The sequence below is a fragment of the Pelodiscus sinensis genome, chromosome 1 (assembly GCF_052426305.1).
Source record: "Pelodiscus sinensis isolate ZL-2025 chromosome 1, ASM5242630v1, whole genome shotgun sequence".
In the NCBI taxonomy this organism is placed as follows: Eukaryota; Metazoa; Chordata; order Testudines; family Trionychidae; genus Pelodiscus; species Pelodiscus sinensis.
In genome coordinates, this window is record NC_143052.1 from 103,941,103 (window position 1) to 103,959,855 (window position 18,753).

General features: G+C 45.3%; 1 protein-coding gene across 3 annotated transcripts in view; it reads right to left on the minus strand.

Moving 5' to 3' along the window:
- The window catches only part of DENND2A (DENN domain containing 2A), an 88,618-nt gene extending 70,602 nt beyond the window's left edge, over window positions 1–18,016 (minus strand). The window contains exon 1 of one of the 3 annotated variants that reach the window (XM_075939757.2): window positions 17,650–18,016. The gene's annotated coding sequence lies outside the window, so the exon portion shown is untranslated. Of the gene's footprint in view, window positions 1–16,322; window positions 17,591–17,649 lie in introns of those variants that run through there. The other 2 variants (XM_075939756.2, XM_075939755.2) reach the window with 2 other exon arrangements.
- Window positions 18,017–18,753: the final 737 nt, after the last annotated feature.

An 18,753-nucleotide genomic window follows, 5' to 3' on the forward strand; every position in this document is an offset into this window, starting at 1 on the left:
AGGACTGGTGGCTGTAAACAAACTTTACAGGACCATGGGAAATTTGGCCACACCAATGATAAGAAGACATCCAGCTAACTAAAATCATGCTGGACCATGGATGTTGCCGGACCACAGCAGTTCAACCTGTACCTTATAATGTATTGTTTAGTTGATGCTGGGTATTAAGATGCATCAACATTTTAATGTTGCTCCATGATATCTGCAGTTTTGCTCCACAAAAATAGGCACCTTTTGACATGAGAATAAAGCCTCCAGCATTATGGCCCACCAGACCTCTAGCATTGTTGCGCTGTAAAAAAGACTTGCCCATTCTCCCCGCATGGTTCTTCTATGTGGCTTTGTGGCAATGGAATAGCAACAACTGCACATATGTGGAAACCTTTCAGCAAAAGACACAGAGGGGCCTGTTATCCACCCCTTCCCCAAAGCAAGCTCCATGTTTTTCTCTCTCAATAGGACACTGAGGGGCTGACTTAATCATTCACATGTGCAGGTCCTTCACCGCACTAGTAAAATACCAGCACTACGTGCACATCTCGTTTGAACTGCTTGTGGTAACGCGGCTCATCAGCATGACCTTGGCAAAGCATCTCACAGGATATTAAGAGGAGGGCAACATTCCTGCATGTGTCTAGGGTGGAAATGCACATATGCCCAGATTCAGCAAAGGACCTGAGCACATGCTTAAGTCCATCCCTATTCAGGAAATAGGTGCTTAACCTAAAGAACATGCTGAATTCCCATTGGCTTCAATAAAACTTAAGCTTGTGGAGAGCGTTCAATACCTGATTAGGTGCTTTCCTGTATGGGTGGCCTAAGGGCTGTGCTAAACAGAATGGATTTCAGCTCATGTTTAACTTTATGTGCTTAAATGTTTTGCTGAATCAGTGCCATTGATCTGAATCCTCTATTCCCCAAAGCATTTCCCTGGCTACATTCCCAGACAAAACCAAGAAAAGACCCAAGCCCACACACCTTAGTTATGCTTGCAAATATCTATTAATTTAACACAAAGTGATTAGAACACTGCTGGTATTTTAAAAGAGTCAGACATTCAACAGTCAGGAAAGCAGAACACTGCAGCTCAAATCTAAATCCCAGAGTTTGGAAATCCTTGTCTTGAATGAACCCCTCACCCTTGAAGGCTAGAACGAGAGCTGGGCAGAGAATGGAAATTCTACTTTAAGGATTTTGAGATATTCAAATTTAGCTTCATTCCAAATCAGAGTAAATCCCAAAATATCAAAAACTGGCTGTGAAGGAAAATGAAAAAAAAAATCAGGTCATTCAAAATTCTTTGTTTTGACCTTTTGGTTTGATTTCGACTTTTTCACAGGAGGTTATTATATTAGTGGTTTTTTAAAAGTTGGAATAAGATGTTTTGACATTGTCTGCATTTCCCTCCCCCTTTTCTATCCTCTAAATTAAATTCAAGCAAATCTGATTTGATCTTTTGAAGCAGTTTTGATTTTGATAGAATCACATATTCCAATGAAATAACTCCATCAAAGTTCCTCCAGCCAACTCAAACTAGACCACCACTTGAGTCCTAGTTCAGCAAAGTACTTAAGCATGTGCTTAATTTTAAACACATGAATAGACCAATGACTCCAAATGAAACTTAAAGTTAAGCCCATGTGTAAGTGCTTTACTGAATCAGGGTAGTTATGACATGAAAGGATTTGACATTTGGGGACGGTGAAATGAAATGTGTCTTGCCGATAATCACCTATGAGTGAACATTTTGGTCCTGGCTTAAAATTGATCTCTCAATTTGTATTTAAATATTGATACAGCATTTTAGGTAGCTGACTTTCAGTTGTTCACTTTTAAACTTAAACTCCTCATTTCAGATTTTTAAATAATAAAACCTTCAAGCTTCTAATAATGTTTTTACAAATAATATTTACTTTTAACATTAAAGATAAAACTTCTACAAGAAAGAAAGGGTGTGTCTAGACTACTGAGTTTTGTCGACAAAAGTGGACTTTTGTCGACAAAACTATACCTGTGTCTACACTACCACTGAGTTCTGTCGACATAACGTCGACAGAACTCAGCAGTTTTGTCGACGCTGGTAAACCTCATTTTACAAGGCATAACACCTTGATAAATATAAAGTAATGAACAGAGTTCTGTCGACAGAAGGTGTTATTGCCTGTAGGGTTGCGTCTAGATTACAGGGTTTTGTCGACAAAGCAGCTTCCTTTGTCGACAGAACTGAATGTGTCTAGACGCTCTATGTCGACAGAAGTTTTGTCGACAGTATCTGTCGACAAAACTTCCGTCGACAAAACCCTGTAGTCTAGACGTACCGAAAGAAAGAAAGAAAGAAAGAAAGAAAGAAAGAAAGAAAGAAAGAAAGAAAGAAAGAAAGAAAGAAAGAAAGAAAGAAAGAAAGAAAGAAAGAAAGAAAGAAAGAAAGAAAGAAAGACTTTCTGAAGTGAGATCTCTATGTCTGTCTTAAACACTGTTTTCTTGAAAAGCACTTTTAGATAAACCGTACACAAACTATTCACTAATTTGGGTTAAAAAAAAACAGTTATAGAAGCCCAAATAAGACAAAAACACTACAAATAAAATTACATTGATTCATATATAAAGAGATAAAGATTTTCTTTAATTAATCACAATCCAGCAGTCAGATCAAGCATGTGCTTTACTCCACACAGCAGCGGGATTACTTACATAGGCAACATGCATGAGTAACATATTCATCTTCACTTTCAAGGCCCTTCATGATTTATCCCCACCCTATGTGTCAACTCTTATTCAGTATCAAAAAGTCAACTCCCACCTCAGATTGACCCACAATGCCAGCTTTCATCGCACATCTGTTAATTTTTCCATCAAGTGTATTTGTGCTTTCTCTAGTGCTACACTTTCTGCTTGGAAGTAATTCCTCATAAACAGCCACAAAATCAACTGATCTTCCTTTACAGTCTCCTTCTCCATGAACCTACAAAAACCTTAACAATGGTTAGGCCGCTGGAGTGCAGAGACCACTGCCTGCCATGCTGACCAATACTAGAACACAAGAACATAAGAACAGCCATATTGGGTCAGACCAAAGGTCCATCCAACCCAGTATCCTGTTTGTTGACAGTGGCCAATACCAGATGCCCCAGAGGGAAGGAACACAACAGGTAATCCTCACGTCATCCCTCCCCTGTCACCTACTTCCAGACAAAAAGAGACTAGGGACACCATTCCTACCAATCCAGGCTAATAGCCATTGATGGACCTAACCTCCATCAACTTATCTAGCTCTATGTTGAACCCTGTTAAAGTTTCTAGCCTTCATTGCATCCTCTGGCAAGGGGTTCCACAGGTTGACTATGTGCAGAGTGAAGAAAAACTTCCTTTTGTTGTCCAGTCACTTAGTTTGGTGAGATCTTTTTGAAGTTCTTCAAAATCTGCTTTTGTCTTAACTATTTTAAGCAGTTTGGTATCACCTGCAAATTTTGCCACTCACTGTTTACCTTTTTCTCTAGATCATTTAAGAATAATTTGAATAGGATTGGTCCCAGGACACACCCTTGGGGGACCCCACTAGTTACCTCTCTCCACTCAGAAAACTTATAATTTATTCCTACCTTGTGTTTCCTGTCTTTTAACCAGTTATCAATCCATGAAAGGACCTTTCCTCTTATCCCATGATAACTTACTTTACTTAAGAGCCTTGGTGAGGGACCTTGTCAAAGGCTTTCTGGAAATCTAAGTATACTGTATCCACTGGATCCCCCTTGTCCACCTGTTTGTTGCCCCCCTCAAAGAACTGTGTCATTGCTTCCTTGTACTCCTCCACTGAGCTGTCTGTATCTATGTATGTTGTCCCATGCTTGAATTGTACATTCTTTGAGGCATGGACATTTTTTCTGTTCTGTATTTGTCTAGTACTATGAGAGCCTGTTCCTTGAGCAGGACTCCTAGGCACTACAACTGTACAAATAGTAAAAAGAATGCGCATTTGTGGACATGAGGCCACAGTGCCCAGTCCAGGTCCTCTCTGAAGCCAATGAAAAGGCTGCCATTAATGTTAGTGGGAACTGCATCAGGTCCATGCTGAGCACTGACTGGAAATTCCTGGGTGGAGCCCTGTTCCTGTTCAAGCAAAGATAGCTTGCCTGAGATGGGAAACAGATGGTAGCAGCATCGCAAACTCCATTGCAAGAGTTTGGAAATTCTACTATGCAGATGCTGTTCTTTCATTGCATTGTGCTCTCCTGGCCCTGCAGCTAGCATACACCTGAGCGCAGGTGGCAAATCTCAGTCAGAGAGCCGAAAGCTAAACAAATGCAACCTGTATCCTGGAGCAATAGTCTCCCGTCTGCACCTCAGTGCAGCAATATTGGCCATCAGGCTCAGTGTTACATCATCCTGCAGTGTTGTGGAAGTGGAGGGAGCAGGAATAGTTTAGCTAAATGTCCTAGGGCAAAATCCTAATCTTATGAAATAAGATGACACTGGGAAATAACACTGGGTTATAAGAAGTGTTAACTAACACAATGTTAAGTGTTGAGAGTAGGCAAGAACCACACCAGCTGACACAGTTTTAAACAAGACAGCCCCTAAATACATAGACTCACACTTCACATCTCATTAGTAAAGGCTGTGTTACAAGGAGTAAGGTAAATCTAATGCCTCCCTCTGACCTACAAATCTATTATATCATTAGAGTCAAACTCTAGATCTCATTGCAGATCTCAAATCCACACAGAGCAGACAGGATCTTGCTTTTTAAGCTGTCACATGACACCCCACCCCAGCCCCAAATAATGTTGAAGTCACCTCCTTGGAATGATGACGCGCTCAGTCAGCTGACGGGCTCTGCACTGTGACCCCATGAAGTCTAGGTACAGTGCCAATGTAGCTGCTTTGCATTGAACCATCACTTCCATACTCAACCACTACACCTGATTCAAAAGAGAGTTGTGGTGCTGTGGCAGTCGCTGCAGACGGGACTGATTCCTCCCTTGCACCGCATCGGCTCTGCTGTGGGTACAACAGCTAAAGTAACGGCAGCAAAGCAGCCCCCATGAAACGTACATTGTGAGGGTGTGAAGGGAACCACCACCCGTCCCTCATAAAGAAAAGCCATGATGACAAGCTGGGCACTCGGTCATCAAAACAAGGGCAAACTTTTCAAACCTGGGTGACTAACATTAGGCTCCGACGTCTATATTAATGGTCCTATATAAGGGTCACCTGATTCTCAAAAGCGCTAAACACCCAAAGTTCCTGTCGACTTCCTGGGGATTCCTGGCTGCCTCACTCAGGTCTTCTGAAAATCTTTTATTCTGGTGTCATTGTTTGGTTCTATCCTCCTAATTTTAGGCTCCCAGGTTGGAAAACTTGGTCTAACGGCTCTATTTCACCCTAACAAGCCGTGTTTCTTTTAGGAAACGGAGTGGAATAGCTACCAGCGCCATTCCTGCTGCAGCACCAACCACAGAGCTCCCAACATGGCACCAGCTGAGAGACTCAGCTGGCATCATTGGGGAGGCTGGAAGGGAGAGTGCAACACCAGATCAGGCACGCGGGGACAGATTCCACTGTCAGCTGGGAGTCAGGGCTGGATTGCTTGTTGAGGACTTAAAGAGGAGGAGATGGCATAGCAGGCTGGTAGGTAGGCCAGGCTATGGCTGGGGGTGTATTTCTCACTGGTGGCAAAAGGAATCCCCTCCTTTCTTCCTATCTCTGCCAAGTCAGATTGCTAACTCTCTGTAGTTATTGGCTGTAACTTAAAAAATAGATCAGTAACTCTCCCTGATCCACCAGCATCAGCGAGGGTGACATTTTAGTGGCGATCCTGTTTAAAATGTCTGACACTTGACTATACTATATCTTCCAGCAATGCTATCACCCATAGTAGTGATACACCGTGGCAGTTTATGGAGCCCCACTGCAGACAAAGCCTCCGACAGCTTAGTTTATAATTCCTGCTAGCTTCGTTTTGGCTTATACTTTGGTTTTCCATCCCACATTTTTAAAGGGCTAGCATCCCACACCCAACCTATCTTCTTCTGAAAACGAGTTATTGCTGGAGTATCTGAAGCCACTGACATGAGACAAGGCCCACTGGAGCTGTTACTGTCTGCTCTGTGCTTGGGTTTGAGTTTTTATTTTCGCTTCCTCTGGTCCTTCTGCTTGTGGGCCTCTCTTTCCCTGTCTCGCTCCCTCCCCCAGCTCTCTCTGCTCATGAGGAGAGAGTTTCCATCAAGCCTGGCAAAGGGCCAGTGTGTGTGTGTGCATAAAGGCAGCAGTCAAGAAAAGCCATCTTCTGTTCCCTTTCATCCCATAAACAATGCTGCTTCCCAGCGCATGAGAACAGAAAGGAACAGGGCCCTCCACAGCTGTTAGGAGAGCCTGAGAATCAGTTATAACAAGGCCCAGCACTAGCCCCCATCTCTGCTGACCACAGCAGCTTGCACACTGAATTGCTGCTCCCCCTCTCTCGCTGCCACATCGCTCCAATGTGCATACCCACTAGAGTGGCCAGATAGCACGAGTTAAAAAATCAAGAAAGGGTGAGTTGTAATAGGTATGTATAAGACAAAGCCCCAAATACTGGAATTGTCCCTATAAAATCAGGACATCTGGTCAACCTGACACTCACAGGCCTTTGCATCTTCCACCCCTTTGGAGGGAATGACAGCATACACCCGTTCCACCGTGGCAAAGTCCTGTTGGAACAGACCTTCTCAGGAACTAAAGACACTTGGAAACACTTGGACTTGATTTGCAGTGTGAAGGGGTCTTGGTGTAATGAGAATCGGGCCCTCGCTGTTTAATCATTTCTCTTAACAAGCTTAATTCATCTAAAGTGAACTTCAGGGGTCATGCTCCACATCTGACAACTCTTAACTCCTGTGGTTGAAAATGGGCTGATTCTAGCCTGTCTTCCCTAACTGAGGGGTTGTGAGCTTATTGTTTATTTACTTTTAAAATGAGGATTGGGTTAAAACTGTCTCTCTCTCCAATCCAAGGGATGCCATTCATTTAAATTACCCAAGTGTCTCTTGTATGTTTGGCATCTCTTCTGTTGTCTTATGGAAATGTATTTGCGCCTGAAGGGATGAAACTGAGACCGCTGAAAAATATTACCTACCCTACAGGAAGGAATGACCCTGCATTTCAAACTTCCTGCATGAATCATTTCCTTCATCCCTAATTGTGGGTCTTGGAGCTATGGCAGGAGAGATGTGTATAGTGACGCTCCTGCTGGATAAAGTTTGGGGAGATCCCAGTGCCCCGCAATTCTGGACTGTGCACCATGGCTCTTGCAGGGCAAAGAAATCCTTGTCTGCAGTGGTCAGAGAGAGCATGCTATAGCCATGTTATGAGTACAACTCTGGCCATCATAATTTCAGTCGGTGTTGACAGGGCTTTGGGTGGTTTGTCCTTGCACTAAATATCTGTCTAAATGACTTCATAATGAGAGACACTTCAAAAGAGGTTCTAAACCTGTTCCATATCAAGTCCTCCCGCTCACTCTGGGATCTAATCAGAATCCCCCTCCTCTTTAGCAATGCAGGAAGGTTGCCACTCCAGCCCAATGCTATGACCCCTTGGTTGAGAAACCATGCTTTCACAGGACTAGACCATCCCTCCAATGCCCCTAGCCATACATAGCACGTCAGAATTTCCGCACTTTCGGTGCCTCAGTCCAGATGTTGGTACTTAAATAAAAAAGACCTGATTTCCAAAGGGGGCAATAACCCTCGGCTCACGCTGAAATCAATATTTAGGTACCACAGCCACAGACACTATAAACCATGGATTGAATAGCATGGTACACAGACAGCCAATCAGTAGTGACTGGGATGAAACCAAACTCATTTGGATTTCACTTGGCACAAGGAACAGCATGTAGATGAATCCAATTCAATCTCAGCCATCACCTCCAGCAATAACTGTTACAATTATTTACAGGCGCAAAACAAGCAAATCTCACAAGCAAAACTTAACACCCCCAGACTCATCAGTTCTCATTTTCTATGGGGAAAAACACCACCTCTTCCTTATCTCATTACAGAGAAGTGGTGCCCATTGGGTAGCATCAGTGAATATCTAGATTGGTCTGTTTTTCAGTTCATCAGAGTTGTATCACAATAGGCTGTCCAAGAGAAGAGGAAACTCCCAGCTCCTGAGAGTCATCGCTCCCCGCAGGGTAAACATTCAGTCCTTAAAAAACTGACAAGCTGACTAATGACATATTTCATTTCACTCTTCAGTGCAAATGCCACCCCTTCCAAGCCTGCTCACGCCAGCAACTGGGAGTCTGTCAAAAGAAATAACAACCACTACGGCATAAGCCCTTATGCTAAGAAATGTTGGCCTCAGGAGCGGAGAGCCACGCCCTGCCTGGCTGAGAGCACCTCTCAGGCTACATTGCGACTTCAAGCCTCTTTCAAAAAAGAGCGTCTAGACTACAACCAGTACTTTTGAAGAAGCGAGCTGCGTTTTCGAAAGAGAGCACCCAGGCCGTCTGGATGCTCTCTTTCGAAAAAGCACAGTTTGCATTACATAGCACTTTTTTGAAAGAGCACTTTTGAAAAAAGGCGTTCTTCCTTGTAAAACGAGGTTTTCCGTGGTCAAAAAACCTGCCACGTTCTTTTGATTTACTTTCAAAAGACCGCGACAGCAGTCTAGACACAGGGGACGTTTTTTCGAAAAAAGGCCACTTTTTTTTTTTAAACCCTGTAGTCTAGACACACCCTCAGCGTCTGAATTAACCTGCTTCAACAACAGAAAGAATGTGAAGAAGCCTCTGTAGCCAGACACAAACCCCATCTTGTTTTTCCACGAGCCCCATCTTGTTTCCCCCCCCCAGAGAGCAAGAGAAAGGCAGTCAGCCTTTGATGCCCTGGGAACACAGGTTTGCTGCCTGTCCCTGACTCTACCATAAACAGAAACCAGACAGTAAATGGGCTAGCTGACGACCCGGGACCTCCCGTCGCCCTGATGGCTAGTACCAGTAATTGACACGCCTGCACTGTCCCAGGAGAGGAATCTTCGCCCATCACATACCAGAGGTGCCCATTGTCTGCATTTTCCCAGGTGTAAATTATGCTTTGCACCCTTCGTGGGAAACTTGGCATTCAAAGCCATTTTTCCTAATTGGCCACTTGACACCAGGAAGAAGCCTACATGACCCAAGGGGTATAAAAGAGGTTCAGCCGCCCACCCCATTTGAGCTCCAATCATCTATACCTGCTGGCAGGTATTGATTGTCTCCCGAGGTCTGTGGGACGCCCAACCTCGCCCTACTTCTTCCCGAGGGATTGAGAGAAAGACGCTGGCCACGCCAAGTCTGGAACGCAGGGGTGAGAATATATACCTGCTATGTGTCTATTTTGCATGCATTTAATAAGAGCTCAGAGAACCAAAGGGTTTCATGGTACCTGTAAGTAACTTATTAGTGTAATTTCTGTCCTGTCCTTTGTAGTGTCTGTGTTATCTGTAACACAGTAGTAGCATTTAACAACTAAGTTTACCCTGTAACAATAAATAGTAACTGTTTAAGCTTTAACCTGACTCCTTCAGTTGCTGTAACAGAACCAAGCACAATTTAAAAGAACTTCAGCCGGTCATAAGGGACTCACTGCCCTGACCGTCGGCTGACAGCCTCCCAGCCGGATCCCCTCTCAGCAGCCATGGATTTCACAAAGGATGGGATAAGGAGAATTATCTCCTCCCCGTTGGGCCTCCATGTGGCATGGTGATGTTTTACTTTTGTTTCACAACAATCCTGGAAAGACAGGACGTGCCAACAGCCACACAACACAAACAAAACCTCACAAGAACATGACGACATAGCTCCAGGGAGACAAAAAGGATGTGACAACTCATCCCTCATCATGTCACACATATTCAACCAGCTGGCTTTTTGGACCCCGAGTCACACTCAAGTACTCCTTTAGTTTACAAGCAGTTTAGAACAGGAATATATGTCTACCTCTCCGTCTACGTCTATGCAGCTTCCCTCTTCCTCAAAAGCCTATGCCAATGAAGCGCGATTAGCATATTGCCGTGCTTCATTTGCATAATTAATTAGGAGCCTTTTTGCACAAGAAGTTTTTGCACAAGAGCCATTCTTCCTGAAAAAAATGAGGAAGAATGGCTCTTGCGCAAAAACCTCTTGCACAAAAACAGGTCCTAATTAATTATGCAAATGAAGTGTGGCAATATGCTAATCCGTGCTTCATTTGCATAGGCTTTTGCAGAAGAGGGAAGCTGTGTAAACGTAGCCCCTGTTTGCACAGGGCCCAGTACAATGAGGGCTGAGTTCAGATCTAGATAAGTAAGTTATGGACCATCAAAGCCTGATTTTCAGAGTTCCTCACCCCCAGCTCCTATTGACTTGAGCTTAGGTTGGTAGTGCTCTGCACCTCCGAAAATCAGGACCTGAAGCAATCTTTGTGTATGCTCTACTTTTTAACACCACAATTGTGGAATGACTAATGCAGTGGACATGGTGGAAAGGTCAGAAGGAAGCTGGCATCATCCTCTGCGTCTCCCCATGCATCTTAAGTTGCCTATTCATTTAAGTTTGGTCTACACTACACAGTTTTTAGTGACATGGCTGTGTTGCTACATGCACGTCGCCAAGTCGGGCAATGTAACCGCAGATTGTCAGTTCTTTTGCTGACAAAATACTTCCATCCCCAACGAGTGGCATTAGCTTTGTTGGCAGGTGAGCGCTCCTGTTGACAAAGCGCTGTTCATACTGGCACTTGCCGGCAAAATGTTTGTCTTTTACAGGGGTGTCACTTTAATGCTTCTGAACAACAAAGCTTTGTTGTTCAGTTGTCAGTGTCGACATAGTCTTAGGTCATCAATTCCTCTTAGCAGGAACCATATTTTCCTTTACACTTAGCACTGAGCATGCTGCCAACACTTAACAGAGGATGCAGTTGCCCCTCTCTTTTTAACAGAATAGTCAGCATCAGTGTTCCCTCTAGTTTTTTCTATCCATGTGCAGAATTAATTTTGTCATGTGCACCAAGGTGGTGATGTGCACCACCAATAGAAACACATGCTACCAGCTGTGGGCTCACAGCTAATCAGCTGGGTGGCATCTGAATCTCTCCTGGTTGGCCGCCCAAATGCTCAGCTTACAGGGAACACTGGTCAGCATTACACCATGCTCTTTATAGCCTGGGGTATCCCAAAGCACTATACAGGGCAGCGAGCTAGATAGGCATAATGCCACAATTGTCTTTAGAATCTGTTTAACTGATAGAGAACGATGTTTGGGACACGGTGTTTATCCCTGACTTTACAAGCAGTCCCATGAGATCTTCAACAGCTGCTACAAGTAGGCAGAAAGGGCCTTGTTTTCAGATCTCAGTTTGAAGAATGGCATCTCCAGAAATGACCTGTCCTAAGCTGCTGCCTTGTCGGCTGCACATTCAGGGCCAATGTAAGTGCTACCAGCTGAGCTACAATTCTGTGGATTACTTGATTCCCTTTTTGGCCACTCAAAATGCCACTCAAAATGCTCTCTGTTCTCAGTTCTTATTCTTCAGTTCCTCCAAGAGCTGCCTGCTGTCTTAGGACTTGTTTGATTTCGTCTTGTTTAAATACTTTCAGCTATTGAAAGACTAAACAAAGAACGATGAGGACCTGCTGACATACTGAGATTTTGTGTATATTTTTTAATTCATTATTGCCCAAGACCAGAGGTGAAAACACAAATGATATAAAGATGCTGACCACAGAGATTACGAGAGGCTCTGAGTGTCAAGGGAAAACATTCCACTCTGACACAGCTAAGATCTGTTACTCACTTCCTTGTGGTTTAGAGATACAGCCCACAAGCTGGATTAGAAAACTGTGCCAGAAGCATGTCGATCATTGTGCAGTAATGAAACACAATCCACTCACAGAAATCATCCCAGATGGATAATGTGGATGCCCTGTTGGAGCCCTCAGAATCCCTCTTCCATCTCTCTCCTACTCACGGAAGCCACCTGTCACCCTGCAAAGTATAACTAGGCTGGTGAGGGCCAGGCAGAGACCTGCTTGTGGGCAGGCTTGGTGTCATGGAACTGAACCACTGCTGTATAGCAGCATGGCCATCTCGCCTTCCTCCCAGCTGATGTCTACCAGTTTAGAGGCCACTGTCTCAAGAATCTAGCAACACCTTTGTGTTAATGGCAAGAGCTGCTACAGAGCCTCAAGTTACTAAGTTTTTCCCAGGGTCAAGAACTCTCTCTAGGCTCTGACCACCTGATTAAATTGTGGTCTCATGAAATACCATGCACGGTACTAACCACTGCGCCACTAAACAAGGCTCGTGTAGCATTTACAATGAGGAAGTACAAGAGGTCTTTAGTCTGTTCCTGCAAGTGCTGGTGAGAAGACTAGGGTTGCCAGGTGTCCAGTTTTGAACCGGACAGTCCAGTTTTTGAGCTTTCTGTTCTGTTAAATTGAGAAAATATAAATGAGAAAATAGAAATGTCTGGTATTTTCTAAAGAAGAGGTAATGTAGATTGTGATGTAATGTCAAGTGTGTCTGGTATTTTTGTTGAAACCATCTGGCAACCCTAGAGAAGACACTACTTTCAGATATCAGACTCAGGTACCAGGGTGATGACTGAGCACAATATAAATGCTTAAATTCTCTCAAGGTTCTTGTATGGCACCCCTCATGGTGGCCTCTGGGCACCCGACAGGTTAGATGTAACAGACAGAACCAAAGCTTTTGGTTCTGACAGGCCATGCCAACCTACAAAGTGTGTCCCTCATAGCGCATTTCACAACATAAGACCAGAGGATCAAACATAGATGCAAATTCTCTCCCGCTCCCCACCCAGCTGTTGTTCTGACTGAGTTTATAAATATAATATAATAAAATAATATATGGAGATATACCATCTCATAGAACTGGAAGGGACCTTGAAAGGTCATTGAGTCCAGTCCCCTGCCCTCATGGCAGGACCAAATACCATCCCTGACAGGTTTGCCCCAGATCCTTAAATGGCCCCCTCAAGGATTGCGCTCACAACCCAGTGTTTAGCAAGCCAGTGCTCAAACCACTGAGGTATCCCTCCCTGTCCACCCCCCATTAGCTTCTGGCTAATGAATTAATGTTCATTATCCAAAGACACTATGGCACAGAAGAGAGTTGTGTGTCTCTTCTAAGGTCAGGTGAGTTCTCTCAGGGTCACCATTGAAGACAGAAACCGGATGCCATGTTTGCTGAGCCACTGAACACAATGAGTGCTCATAGCTCCATCTACAGTCAATTAAATAAGGGCATCCAAGAAACGAAACGCCAACCAATCTAAAACTTATAAGTGAAATCCTGACCCCTTGAAGTAATTTTGCCATTAACTTTAACAGGGCCAGGATTTCATCCTATGAATTAGTTTATTGAGCGTTGTATTGGGCTCACTGTGCTGTTTTTTTACAGTCACCTTAGTGCTAGACAAAGGCATTGAAAGCACCAGAGAGTGAAGTCCCTTGTTTAGTAGCAAAAGACCACTGACAGATGCCAAGCAAGCTCCCCCATTTTGCCCCATTCATTCCTTTCAGTCCTGATATGGGGACTGAGAAATTAAACTAGTTATGTGCCCATTGTGACGAGGGGTGGTCACAGAAATCTCCTTGGGATTATTCCAAGGTTGCTGATCATGCCACTGACACCAACCTTCTTGCTCTCTGGGGCTCCCCAGACAAAACACAGAGTTGGGGTTACTGTCCACCCCTGGAGACCAATGCAGATACTGAACCACTTCAGCTCTGGGAGGATGCAGTTCTAGAGCACAGCACCCAGAAAACCAACCCCCAAAAGGGATCATACCCCCAAATAAATCCATCTTCCCCTGTGTTAAAGTTTTACACAGTGAAAGCTCATCAGGTATGTTCCCTTTATCAATAAAGAGAGATATGCATAGTTGCTCCCCCCAGATAACAGTTATTTACACTGGGCCCGACAGTAAACAAAAGTGTTTTTATTAAGTACAAACAGTAGGATTTAAGTGGTTGCAAGTGAAAATTGACTGATCAAAGTAAGTTACTAAATTAAAATGAATAGAAAATGCATAGCTAGTGCTAACTCTCTAAGAAATGTGTAACATGCACATTCTTACCCTAAAAAAGCGACGAGGAGTCCTGTGGCACCTTATAGACTAACTGAAGTGTAGGAGCATAAGCTTTCGTGGGCAAAGACCCACTTCGTCAGATGCATGACATCTGACGAAGTGGGTCTTTGCCCATGAAAGCTTATGCTCCTACACTTCAGTTAGTCTATAAGGTGCCACAGGACTCCTCGTCGCTTTTGCAGATTCAGACTAACACGGCTACCCCTCTGATTCTTACCCTAAACAGCTGTTCTTGGTTCAGTTAAAAAGCTTCAAATCAAAGTTGGTCTTTTACTCTGACTTGGGACTCCAGCCTTTCAAAGTTCTTTGTTTCCTCTTAGAGTATACCAGGCAGTTACAAAAGACAGCTGAAGACAAAAGGGGATTGTTTCCCATTGCTTAAATAGTCTTTCCCTCAGGGCAGGAATCCTTTGTTTTACGTCCCCCCTTCCATGGAAACATACCAGGTTCAAAATGGATTTCAGTAGAGGTGGTATGGCCACGTATATTACCACAACCACTGTCTAGGCCTGCAGGACAAACAAGGCTGTTTACAAATCCTTGAGTTGATCACCAAGCCATTAGGCTTCTGGGGCACCTGTAATGGCTCTCATTAGCACATTCAGAACTACAGGTTGGACCTACCTGGTCTGGCACCCTCGGGACCGGACCCATCCCAAAGGAAGGAGGGAGTTTACCAGACAGGGTAGGTCTGCCTCTCTGCTGAAGGTCTGCGGCTTCCCCGGGTTCTGTCAGCAAATCACCAGGCTCTCCTGCCCCTGGGCCATCAGGTTCCTAGCACCTTGGCCAGTCCTGGGGCTGCTAGGACTCCACTGCCCCAAGACTGCCAAACTCTGCAGCCCCAGGGCCTGCAGAGCTCAGCTGCTCTGGGGCGGCAGGGGCTCCATGGCCAGTTGCAGGGCTGCTACTATCCTGGGGGCACCAGGACTCTGATGCCCCATGCCGGGGCTCTCTGGTCCACAGGCTCGCTGGTCCAGCAATATCTGTGGCCTTGCTGCACCACAGATGTTGCCGAACCAGAGAGTACTGAACCAGAGAGGTTCAACCTTTATTAATAGATTCACACTTTGTATTTGTAACTTCACATACTAGAATAAGACATGCACAGAAATACGATATACAGATCTAGAAGATTATAACTGTAAAAGTGATGTTACATGACCTGTTTTGTATAAAGCATCTTTGGGTTATGCATATTCACATTCACAAGTGCCAGTTCTCATAAGGCATGGGGCTGTCACACCCATGTCTATTCAGTCTTCCATGCCTGTGCTGAATGCCAGTTCAGTAGTCCAATAGGAACTGGACTGTGACTAGTAACTTATTTCACTTAGGTCTTACTGAATGACAATGAAACAGCTATTGCTGAGAGTCACTGCTTATCTGGGCTCCATTCAAACCAGTGACTCACATTGACTGATACTTTGCTCTCAATATTCTTTGGAAATTTGCTTTTGTTAAGAAAATGCTGGCTTCAAAGTACACTGCAGACTGTTACAGAGCTAAGGAACTGCCATAAGCTGGAATGGGGGATGGATCACTTGAGATCGCCTGGTCCATTTCATTCCCTCTGAACCATCTGGTACTGGCCACTCTCAGAAATGCTAGAATACTGGGCTATATGGACCACTGGTCTCAGGCTCAAAAGGGCTATTCTTATGAGGGAATATGCTTACCACCTTTGTGTTCTGTGTCTCATCCACTAGAAGAAAATATTTAGACAAAAAAAAAAGAGCAGACAAAAATGTTCTCTGATTTTTTTCGCATTTCTCTTCCCGGGGGTCATACACAAAACCAGTTTGCACATTGCTGCCCTAACTGAATTTTTCAAGTCCCTCAGTTTTACCCATTTAAATCATACTGCTGTCTAAAACCTCCAGCCACAAGAAAGCAAAAGTGCTATGGTCTCATTCCTGTATAACAACCAGCAGAAATTAAAACAAATTTCCCTTATACTAAACAAAAAGCCCCAACCATGTTATTCCTTTGCACAGTTTGCTCTGCCTCCAGAAGGGGTCTTTAAGCAATAGGGTGAAGATCAGCCATTATTACAACATTCAATCCAACAACTTTTTAACATTTCTTTTCTATTTATTATTGTCGCTTCCCCCCTATAATTTAGAGGGAAAATGTGCCTGTCAGTTTTTCCACTTGGAAATGTGCTGCTGGAAATGTAAAGCATTATAAAGGCAATGGAATACTTACAAATTCTTCCAAGGGAGACTAACTGCTGCTGAGTTTCATTACTATTATTTACTTCTCCACACTCAGGAATTCTAATGATGGTCTATCCTGGGAGAGGAGTGTGGCTTTTGAAGCAGGATGGGAAGGACAGCATCATTACACAAACTTTTCCTCCAACACCCTTTTCACCCTTCCCCCTCCCAGCGGTTTTGCTCTGCTTTCAACCTTGACTTTCAAAAATGATTTAGGGAACAGTCTGTGCCTCCTTGCGGCTACACCAATTCTTTTACTATTGACAACTGTGTTGAAATGTTTGGAGGCTTTTCCCCTGGGCACACACCAACACTGAATCGCTGTAACCAGAGTTGCTCCTGATTTACAGGCTCGACTGAGGAAGTGGGTTTTGCCCACCAAAGTGCATGATACTGTGGTTAGTCTCTAAGGTGCCACTCGTTGTTTTTTCAAGTTACAGACTAACTTGGCTGCCCCTCGGAGTCCTGATTTACAGAAGTATAAGCCACAAGAGGATCAGGCTCGCAGACCTTTGCTCCCTTCCAAAATTAATCATCTTCCCCCAGAGCCCCCCACCCCACTCCTGCCGTGCAGAGTGTGAAATCAGTCGGCTCGCTAGAGAGCGGCGCTTTCCAGCTTAATTAATTCTGTGGGCGGCGGGGGATGGGGGCTGGAGAGAACTTGAAGCATTTGTGTTTCACTGCTGGAAGGCGGCGGCAAACAAGAGGCTAATGCAAAAATGGTCCCGCAGCGCAATCAAAGGGTAGGGGGGTTAGAGACGCGCCTGTGTACGTGCACGTTATCAGGAGCCCTACGTTACAGTGACATGAAGCAGCTCCAGCCGCAGTAGACTGGGAGCCTCCAGCTGGCTCCTTAAGACAACAAATGATCCCTAAAAAGGAGAGGAACCCATCGTGTGTAAGGCTGCGGCGCGATATACATTCCTGGGAGCCCTGCCCGGCAACTATAGGGGGGAAGGCGAGTGGTGAGATGGGGGGAGGGGGATTGCTTGCCTCTCTGCATTACTGATCCCCCACTCCCCCAACCTGGGAGCACGCCCCTGGGCTGCGGCTGCAGACCCCTATTGTGAGCAGGGGAAGGGCTGGTCGCCGTTTCTCCCTTCACGACAAAAAGTGGCGCTGCCAGCTGCTTTGCCAAGGACCAATCGGAGCTAATTCCAATTCTCCCGCCTCCGCCCGCCCTGATCGATGCAGCGGCGGTGACAAGTTCGTCCCAAAGTGCCAGGAGCAGAATGGATCCCCCAGCTGCTCCCCGCCCTCCCCTTCGCACCCCAACGCCCCCTTCGGAGGAGTTCTCCCCCCCTCCCCCGCCCTACCTTTCTCCGGGGCAGGAGCTGGGCTGCAGCTCGTTCGCCTTCCGCTCTCATTTTGGGGCTCCCCAGTGTTGGCCTGGCCGCAGCAGCCGCCGCCACATCTGGCTGCATGGCTCCCTGGCTCGCCCCCTCTTTTGTTAGCAGCGCGCCTTACAATCCACGCTCAAGGAGTTGGCCTCTGGTTCCCAGGCCCCACGTTCCTGCTCCATCCAGGTCAGTTTCCATTCTCAGCCATCCCCCCCAGCCACAAGCAGGCGAGCGGGTTCTTGCCCAGGGCTTTCCCCTGGTTTCTGTGGAGCTTATTTCCCCTCTGGTACTCCTCCCCCCCTTCCTGATTTTGTGACTATCTCTTCGAGCTCGTGACGTTAATTCCACCCCTTCCCCCTCCTGGGTCTTTCTTCCCACCCTTCCCTAGCCTGACCCATCCTGACTCCTTTCCAGTGAGCTAATCTGCAGCTGGCTGAAGAACAGGCCCCATTACCATGGAAACCCCTGTCCCTGAATACTTGACAGACTTGGGGAAACTCCAGTAAACAGGACCTTCTGCTGGACACTTTCTGATTTGGGGGGGAGTGGCGGGTGCATTAACTCCTTCAGCATTACTGACTTTTCAAATACTTTCTCAGCTCTAGGAAGGGGCCCCTGAAATCCCCGCACTAAAAGCTCCTTAGCAAAATAGACTCTCTCCTTTGCTGATCTAAAGGATCCCCCTTCTAAAATCAATAGAGTTGGTAGTTGGTTAGTTCCTTTTCTCCAAGGAGCTGAAGGCACTTTGGAAACACTAATTAACAAATTGCACTGTCCTGCCAACCTCCTGGACATGGGTCTCGGGAGAGCTCTGCACAGCACGGTATGGCAGGATTGGGCCCTAATATTCCCGCCCACGTTTTAGGGCACAGTTCTCCAAAATGCTAACACTCACCATGATGTGACTGCTGTATATCACATCACTGCATTCAATCCGCATTTTATTCTTTGAGGGAGGGGAAGAGCAGATTTTCATGGGGTCTCATCAGCAAGGTGGCACTTGAGAAGTAAAGATAGCCTTACCATTATATAGGGCTCTCCATCCTTAAAGGTTCCCCACAAGGACTTTACAAACACAGC